At 35.8% G+C, this 9923-nt stretch overlaps 1 long non-coding RNA gene across 1 annotated transcript; it reads right to left on the reverse strand.

The window, feature by feature from the left end:
* Nucleotides 1-517: 517 nt before the first annotated feature.
* Nucleotides 518-9660, reverse strand: LOC118480856. Its single transcript, XR_004863887.1, has 2 exons — nt 9389-9660; nt 518-697 (listed from the first exon to the last, which is right to left on the reverse strand). It is a non-coding gene; the product is annotated as an uncharacterized LOC118480856 (long non-coding RNA).
* Nucleotides 9661-9923: the final 263 nt, after the last annotated feature.

Here is a 9923-nt window from a genome sequence, read left to right on the forward strand (position 1 = left end):
AACATGTTCATCACCTGTAATAACCATATCAACCACATTAAAAGACAAAAGAATGCGTCCTGAACTCGTACATCGAACAAATACTGTTGAATCATGATTACTAGACTACAAACTAAGTGAAGTAATCACTTTAGAGAAATTCTCAAACCAAGCACGAGGGGCTTGTTTGAGACCATATAACGCTTTCCGTAGCCGACAAACTTCACCGGGTTTATAAGCAATACCTATGGGAGGAGTCATATACACCTCCCCATGGAGTTCACCATTCATCTATTTGACAAATCTTCCACTGATGAAGAAATGCAACAACTATGAGAGTACGAACTATAGTCATTTTTCCCCTTAGGGCAAATGTTTCCTCATAATCCATACCATACTTTTGTGAATATCCTTTCTCTACAAGTATGGTGTTATATCGCTCAACAGACCCATCTGTCACACCCCAACCGATGGCGAAAACATCAAGGTGAGACACTGAGCAAAACAGATTGTCCAAGAGATTCCATAACAACTAAAATTACCAAATATTTAATCATTACGTCCCATACCGTAACATCTAAAGTAACACAGTTATTACAGACAAATTGTTCTCAAAGACAGATAAAAACAGTTCCGACAACTCATAAATTATTTAGTTTGTTTCTAGACCACCTAAGCTTGATTCCATGACATCCTGCAATCCTAGCATCTTAAACACCTGTCACATACGTTAAAATAAGTCAATACACACAGTGTAAAGTTGAGCATACAAGTTTAATAGTATAATAGATAGCGAAAGCGGTTTACGCATAACCAGCATGTAACATGTTGAAAAGTGAAGCTAGCAGGTTATTGACAATGAAATATGCACAGACATGACTGCGAGTTGTAGAATGCGCAACACATATCACCACTGTGACACATGAAGTAAAACCCTTAACAACCCCTGTCCACACAGGTGCTGAGTCCAAACTATAGTACTATCGTTGCTAAGATGTCAGGCAACAATCACTGTGTAAACATAACATACAAGCATTCATCGAATAACACGTATAACATACAGTAACAGTTAGCGTATAAAAGTATTTGCGTTGTGTGTCGATCGTGATTTGAAATAGGTAACCTATGTAACACCCAAAAGTGCATAAAGCAAAAAGGGTTCGAGTATACTCACAGTTCGTGTTAAACAGTTAACACAAGCTTGGATTGAAGGGAGCGCTATAGAGTTAGCCTGATTACAGAACGATAGCATAAGCGATGAACAGTGCGTGAAATAGCGTGTCGGTGGAACAAGTGACGAAGGGTGGTCCGATCGGATGACCTTCCGGACGGATGGCCATTCGGTCAGAGGGTCGTCCGTTTGGGATGGATGTGTTTGTGTATGATGTGAACTTTGAAGTTTTCGTTGTAGCATTTATAAAATTGAGAGGTATCTCTACCTATCAGGTCGTCCGGTCGAACGGTCATCCGGACGGATGGTTGTTCGCTCGGATGGCAATCCGTTCAAGTGAGATGCTTCAAAGATCCAAGTCCCCTGGTAGGATAGTCATTCGATCGGATGGTCATCCGATCGGATGACTATTCGTTTGGGACTTATATTCTTCAAGGTTTTGCAAAATGTTTAAGTGATGAAAGAAATCACAAGTCATCCGTTCGGATTGTCGTTCGATCGGAGGGTGATCCGATCGGACGGCAATCCGCTCAGTGACCTGTTCATTTGAAAATTTATAAAAATCCGTTAAGTTTAGAAAGTTTGCGGTTTAACCGAGACGGTATGACAACGGTTTAAACAACGGAAACCACATCAAGTCCAAGTCGTCTGATCGGATGGGGATCACCCCGTTCGATTAGTAACTGTTCTTGACGGAGTTTCATGTTCAACCCGTTAAGTCTGTCATCTCTTCGGTAGTAATCCGTTATCAAACCGGCACTTCACTAGAGAATGAGTAGAAGGCCTGAATGAGCTCAGATTCTATCGGTTTTATGTGAAAAGTTGGGAATGTTGAAGAAAAGTTTGAAACATTTGAACTATGTTTAGATTTAGGTGAAATCAGTGTTTAAACATAGGGATAAAAGTTTGAGTGTCACAAGTGATGAAATTCACATGGACAAGTCAAACAAATTAAATGAAGAATAAAGGACTTGACTGAACAAAAGAGATGGATTTCGCTAAGACGACCAAATAAATTAAAATGACATCTAAAACCATATGAAAATGGTTACTTGATAATCATTTCGGTAAAGATACCCGATGTATGGGTAGGATTGTGGGTGAATGCGTAAACCAAGAGACGGGAACGCGAAATAGAAAGTCAAAAGACTCGGAATATGAGTCATGACTAAAAGACGATGAGAATATGCAAACAGAAATTTTGATAACTATGTTCAACTATTTTAAAGTCGAACAGGTCGAATAAAGAACGGAGTTTGACATTCACAAGTGATGAAATTTCACACGAACAAGTCAAACAAGTTGAATTAAGAATAACGCTTGATAACGTAAGTAAGCGCGAACCGAATAAATAAAAGCGCGAGATATTAACAAATCTATATAAAAGATTATGGGATAGGGTAGAAAGGGAAAAACGCAAACTAGTGAAATAAGGATGTTAAAACATTAAAATGAAGAATCCGAGTAATGGGTCGTAAAGAATTATAAGTATGAACCAAGAAATGGTAAGAGTAGAACAAACCGACGTGTAAATGACGTAAGGAGTCATAAAATCGGATGATTAGTCCGAAAGTAAACATATACGTACATTAAATAGAGACACAAATAAAAGATGATCTACGGGATCATCATAACCTACGAGATTAAAAGTAGTGCTAAGGTCTACGGGACCAAGAAGACCCTTGGGTCGGAAACAGAAAGAAAACGAATTGTTAAATCTCACCTTAAAAAGGTGGAAATCTAGAGAAAAAGTCTACGAGGCTAAGAAAAAGAACCTACGGGTCACTTAGGTAAAGCGTGGAAAACTGGTTACAATTCTCCATGTAAAATAACAACGGTCAGGAATAAAAATTTAGTTTTTAGTCAAAAGCAACGTTTTAACAAACATAAGCAGTATGAAAGGATTTAGAAAACCTTAAACTCACATAAGGCCGGAGATGACAAAATAGTATACCCGGATGACGGGGTATGAAGTGACGACGACTAATTAGTCTAGCCGGTAAAACTATTCAAAGTTAGGAAAATGTCATGACAAATGCAAAGCGCTTGCTAATATAAGACAAGCGCGAGATAAACATGTTAACAGACTGATGAAACTAAGTGGTCAAGTGACAATTCGGTCAATAAAGATAGAGGATATAAGCTAAAAATAACGGCACACGAGGCCTTGCACATGAAAGACGTACGCGTCAATATAAACAAAAACATTAGATCGAAAGGAACGAATGAATGTCTTGAAAACGAAACTAAGATCGTTTAGTCTAAATTAAAAGAAATACGTAAATAAGGTTTCGGGGACGAAACCTCTTTAAGGGGGTAGACTTGTAACACCCCGAGAATATAAACCTTTTCATTTATAAATTGGACGTCGGTAATAAATAGAATGAACTAACTAGGAGTAAAAAAATAACCTAGTTAGAGGAAAGCCTTGTAGTAATTTGTTAGTGTGTTGAAAACACCTAAAATAAAAACCTAATGATAGTTGGAGGGTTAAAAGTGTCAAAATTGAAATAAGTTTTATTAAAACAAAAAAATAAAACCCAAACACACACAAGAGTGTGTGTCTGGTTCGACTAAAACACAGGGGCGACCAAGAGCTCTCCTCAAACCCTAGTTCATGCTAAAATTGATCAACTGAAGGCACAAATCTGACCCAAATCGAAATCCAAGCAAAGATTAGCGATCTCCTTCGTAAAAGGATCCTAAGGTATGCGAAAATTCGTTATTTGATTCCATCCAAAATTCTGGATGAACAATTATAATTCGAAATTAGTGTTGCATGAATGTTGTAAGGATGAATTTGAAGTGAAATAGTGCCTAGGAATAAACCCTAGTCATTAGATTGATGAAATTATGCTCAATACTTGTAAATTCCATTATCACCAATGTAGGTGATTAGTGGGTTTTGTAGAAACATGATAAACACTAGGATTAGGATGGTTATTCTAGTGTAATTTGAGTTCTTGGAAGTGATTTCAGAATATAATATGAAAAAAATTTACATGAACATGCTTAATTGATGTTAATCTTGGCTAAATGACAAGTTATGAACTTGATTGTAAATATGTAAAAATTATGCCCACTAGGTGCTTGTTAAAATGTCTGAATGAAATCGCGGTCTACTCGGTTTTGTAAAAAACTTGATTATAATAGGTATTCGGATGAATGCAAAATAGTATGATGAAACGGGTCTCGCTTATAAAAGGGAACCCTTGGTTTTTGCGAAAATGAATAAAGAAACTAGTCACGATAATCGCTTGAACTAGTTAAAGAAATTAGAAGTATAATGAATTTGATTAGAACATTGGTTAAAATGGTGGCCAAGAGATAACGCCTACCGGATAATTAAGGAATGCTTAAACTAGTTGATAGATTTAATTATGCATTTCATATACTAATGGACGTTTGACTTTTAAAAAGTCAAACTGACCCACAATACGATAAATGATAATTTGGTATAAAATCCGTAAGGTGGAATAATCGTATTAAATTATGATTAATCTAACCACCTTGAGAATATTGAATAATAGTTGATGCTCGACAAGCAAGGTGGAAGCTTGGGAAAGAAGCGGGTCAAACGGAGCGAGTACGCGGAAAAAAAAGAGCATAACCGAATGCAAGGTAAGTGAAACTTACACCTTTTGTAGAATACGTATCTATTCTATAAGTTATAAATACAATAGAGATAATATTTGAAATATGGTTACCGACGCGAAATGATACGGGTCAGAACTAAAAACAAGTGTTAAAAACCATTGTAATGGTAAAACGGGGGAACGGTAAATTAGTCACGAAAAGACTAAGATAAAATGAGTTTTCAAACGGCTACTTATTAAGTAAGCCTAAACTAACAAAAAGGGTATAACGGATCAAATGGTAATATTGATACCATTTGACAATTAGCGACTAATAAGTATATGTCGAGTCTCATGCTCGCAGGATGAACGGTTCGTGAATTAGCGATTCTATGAAATAGAAAATAAGTGAAGACAAGGTATTAAAACGGGTCAATTTGTTGATCCGAGCCAGGTACGTATAATTATGTGGTAGTTAAAAGTGCTATTTTGGTCAAATAGATAGTGATGGTCCTTCGCCGTAAAACGAAGGACATAAAATTGACCAAAAAGCCCTTGATGGGTAAATCGGGCAAACAACCCTTATGGGCTGTTTAGAAATATGTTTTATGGTAATGTAAACCTTAGATAAGCATAAGAGTTATAGGGATAAGGGTTCTCGGGCCAAATGTCTAAAAATGGTCATTTGCGTAAAATGACTAGTTGAAGGGTTAAAATTTGGGTAAAGGGGTTTATTATGCTAAATCCACCACAAAAGTAGTTGTGGTGGATTATGAGTAGTTATTTAGATATGAGAATGCGAAGTGTAAAGGGGGAAAAGCGAGTTGATGTTTAAATGCATAAACCCCTCCCTAAACGGGTCAAAATGGGATTAAGTGTATTGCTTGTGTACTAGACACATAATTCATCATAAAATTTTGAACCCGAGCAAAGGATTTTAAGTTAAATACATTGGTGTATGTATTTGGTTGTTTAAGGATCAAGTTGGTGGTTTTAAATGCGAACGGGTCAAAATGTTGATTTTTGATAATAAGCCGATTGCTTAAAAATTTGGAATTTTATTAGTTTGGAATGTTGAATTTTAACTCCAAATGATGGAGAATTTAAATACGAACGCGTAGGAAAAAAAATCGTGAAAAACAGATTTGTAAAATGAAAGTTATGCATGTTTTAATGCATAACAAGTTGAGTTAGTTGAGCTGGGAATGTACAGCATCAAATAGACAAACATTCTGGAAAAACAAGGCCGTCGCGTTACGCGACGAGGGTCGCGGCCCGCGTAGGCAACTCCCCCACTCTGTCGCGCCCCGCGAGAGCTGATATCGCTGGCAATTGGTGTTATTTTAATTATTTGACCCATATGACTTGTTTAATCATGTTATTTAACTACCAAAGCTAACTTTTAAGTTGGTTTTGGTCATAGGTATATGTCAAGAGATTCCCAGATGAAGATCAAGCTAATCGAAGAACCGAACGTACGAGATTAAAGCTTCCGCACGGCCTTACGTCGTAACTTTTAAACGACGAACTAAATTATATTATGTTGTAAAACTTTTAAACTGTAAAAGTTTTTAGTAAACCCGTATTTTATATGTAGGTGTATTCGTAAGTGCACAACTAATTGTCGTTTTTAGTACTAAAACCCTTTTATAATAGTAAGGGTGTTACATTACCGTAGATTATTATCCTAATGTAAATCATGTACCAGCTAGTTCACCAAAAACCTCAAGATTTAACCCACCAATAAATCACTAATGACTACCCGAACCCATGTTCGACCATAACCAGTGGCGAAGTATAGAAGGGGCGGGGAGGGGCGCCCGACCCCCCGAACTTTTCGCTCAGTAGTGTTATATATGTAGTTTTCGTATAGAAATTTTTAGGTATATACGTTTTCGCCCCCCGGTTCTATAGAAATTTTTTGGTATATACGTTTTCGACCCCCAGTCATTCGGGTCAAGCTTCGCCACTGACCATAACACATCAACAATGTGATTTCTACTAATTCTACACCAGATGTAACCATCAAAATGACATGTATAATCATTACAACAGAAAAACACAGCCATGATAATAGATTTAACAAGATTATACTAATAAAAAAACAAGTTACTGAGTGCAAGAGATGATGAGGATCGCTAAGGGTTGATGACCAAAAGTTTGAGTCTTGATTCCTTAATTCGTAAACAGATGTGGAGAGGTAGGAATTGTGGGATCGCAAGTGTAGGGATTTAGGGTTGAGGAGTTATGAACATAAGTTGTTTACGTAATATAATAAATAATACGGGAAGGGGCAGTTTGGGATTAATTTGGGGTTGGGCCAATTGCAAAATAAAATGGCATAATCAATGTTGGGCTATAGAAATTAAAGAATCAATGAGGGTGTTGGGCTGCACCCAAAACGCAAAGTGGAGGTGGTAGCTAAATTATTTGTTTTTTGCATATTATCATTTTGTTTTCAATCAACTAATATAAAAGTATAATTAATTGACTAATATAAATGTATAATATGCATGCTATGGTTCGGTCTCATAAGTTTTGAGTTACGCGAGTAGGTTGAATCGCTAAGCGATACATATGCTTTGGTTCAAACAGTTCGGGTTGATGCAACGTGATATGGATTTGGTTTCGAATATTCGTTAGCACACTCTCAATTAAATAAGTATAAAATTAATTCGTTGAATAAGATAAGTATATAAATCGATTATAAATGCGAAACTAGTGGTTTTTTTCTCGAGAATTTCGGGTTGTCACAAAAAAGAACTGAACGTACGCTGACACAACGACCTCAAGAAGCAGCACCATACACCTCCACTGTCACTAGCGGTGCAATGTAGGGTTGCAATTTGATGCAGACAAAAGTAGGCAGATTTATGGCTAGAACTCAAGATGCAAAATTATTAACCGAATTATTTTTAACTGTCATTGCGTTATAGGCTAGTGGTATTTTAGGGATGGAATAAGGCTTAGAAACTATGAGCTTCTGGGTTTGATACCCTTAAGTAAGTTTTTTCATATTTATTGGGTTTTCTCCTGAATTTGTTTATAAGCATTATTGCCTAGTGAAGATGGATATGATCAGATGATTTCGTTGGTGACACGATGATACTTTAGTGGTCCGTCAGTAATCCAAATTTGTTGTTTAAAAATGGGAAACTCATTTAACAGAGGGCTACCCACTACAAATTAATTTAATATTTAACCCAGTTTGAATTTGAATTTTAAACCTAATAATAATAATATATATAAACAATTAAATATTTGTCTATCTAAAATATTTAAAAAAAATGTATTCAAATCTTATTGTTCAGTTCGCTTTTTATACTATTTGAAATTGAAATTTCTGCAACTGTAAACCAATCCTTTCTTTACGGCTTGAAAATTGTGAAATCAACGGATCGAAAGTTAACAAAAAAAAAATTGATCAAGAAATCAAACCGTTAACCGTTTAAACAATTTTAAAGTTTTAAACCTAGCCATAAACACCTCTACAGTTACATTACTTGACATTACCAATTATTTACCGTCAGGGATCGTTGTCGGATCGTAAACTAAGAAGGGAGATCTCTTCCGCGGCTAAGGATACCGTGCACCTACTTTTTTTTTCTACACTTTTATAATTTTCTCTAAAGTTTATTGGCCTGCTCGTTGTTTTCCTTTAAACCCTGTTTCGACACGACTCCCGTTTTTAAAGCTTATATTAATGGCAATAGACTAGGTATCTATCTACCTACATTACATAGGGTTGGTAAGTGGTGTTAATCCAACATGGCCCTCTCTTGAATCCTTCCAAATTGTAAGTGGATTTCCTTTTCTCTTTTCATTATCTTACCTTCTAATATTTTCAAAAGTCCGTATTATGCAAAAACCAAATATTAAATATTATCAATAGAGTAAATTGTTGAAATCAACGCTAAAGTTTAGGCATATTTGTCATTTTCATCAAAAACAATTTTTTTGTGCAATATAGTTCTTTACTTTTGGGATTTTTTTGTCATTTTCATCGAAAAGTCTAATTTGCTTTATTTTATAGAGTAAACTGTCACTTTGGTCCCTGAGGCTTGGTCACTTTTGACACTTTAGTAAAAAAATCAAACCTTTTAAATCTGGGTCCCTGTGGTTTCACTTTTATTGCCATTTTGGTTCAAAAGTGAAATCAGCTGATATTTGTCTAATAAAATCCTGTTTTTTATCATTTTCCTCAGGGGCAAAATTGTCAATATAATTTTATTATAACACATTATTAGTTAAATTAATTAAATTAAATAAATTAAATAACTTTTTGACCCTATAAAAGCAGACTTGTCATCTTCATCTTCCCCAAACCCAAACCCTAATCAACCATCTTCTTCAAACACCATTCTCCTACAACAGTGCTAATCGATAATGGTGGTATGCACATGTGGAGCCCCAACCCAACTGAGAATATCCTGGACAACATAAAACTCAGGTCGTCGATTTCATCACTTCAACAAACCATCAAGCTGTGGTTTATCAATCCTTGTAATATGGGGTTGTATGGGGCTATTGCTCTGGCTGAAATACACATGAACCCTAATCTCTACAATCCTAAAATTCAATCAATCATGAATCGAAAAACAAGGACTTGTATGGGGGTATTGATCTGGTTGGAATAACAATAAGAAAGTATAGGAAAACTCACAGATTTGCGAAAGGGTGATCAACTGCAACGACGACCGGAGTTCATCCAATTCTGGTGAGATTGTTGCTCCGGCGAATTTTGCAAACGAAGATCAGAACATTTTTTGGTGGAATTGTTTGTGTGTAAAGTTTCTGAGTTGTTGTTTAGACTGGTTTTAATACTCAAACTCGACCGACACTCTGCTAAAAGGAATGATTCACGAATAAAGGAAAGCTCTGATTGATGGTTTAATTTAATTAAGAGTTAATTGCCCGGATGGTCCCTGTGGCTTGTCATTTTTTCACGTTTAGTCCCTACATTTTCAAAATAGCATGTTTGCTCCCTATGGTTTGCTCACTTGTTACTCAGGTAGTCCCTAATATGGATGAACGTTAGTTTTTCCAGTTAAGTCCATGTAAATTGACTTAAATACCCTTTTATATTATAAAAGAAAACTTAAACAATAAATAAGAAATTTTATTAAAGTAACTGTTCCATAATCACCAGAGTAGTTTCTTAAATCTAGTTTTGGCTTCCAGTGATGTGTGATTAATCT

This window comes from Helianthus annuus, chromosome 8, assembly GCF_002127325.2.
Source record: "Helianthus annuus cultivar XRQ/B chromosome 8, HanXRQr2.0-SUNRISE, whole genome shotgun sequence".
Lineage (NCBI taxonomy): Eukaryota > Viridiplantae > Streptophyta > Magnoliopsida > Asterales > Asteraceae > Helianthus > Helianthus annuus.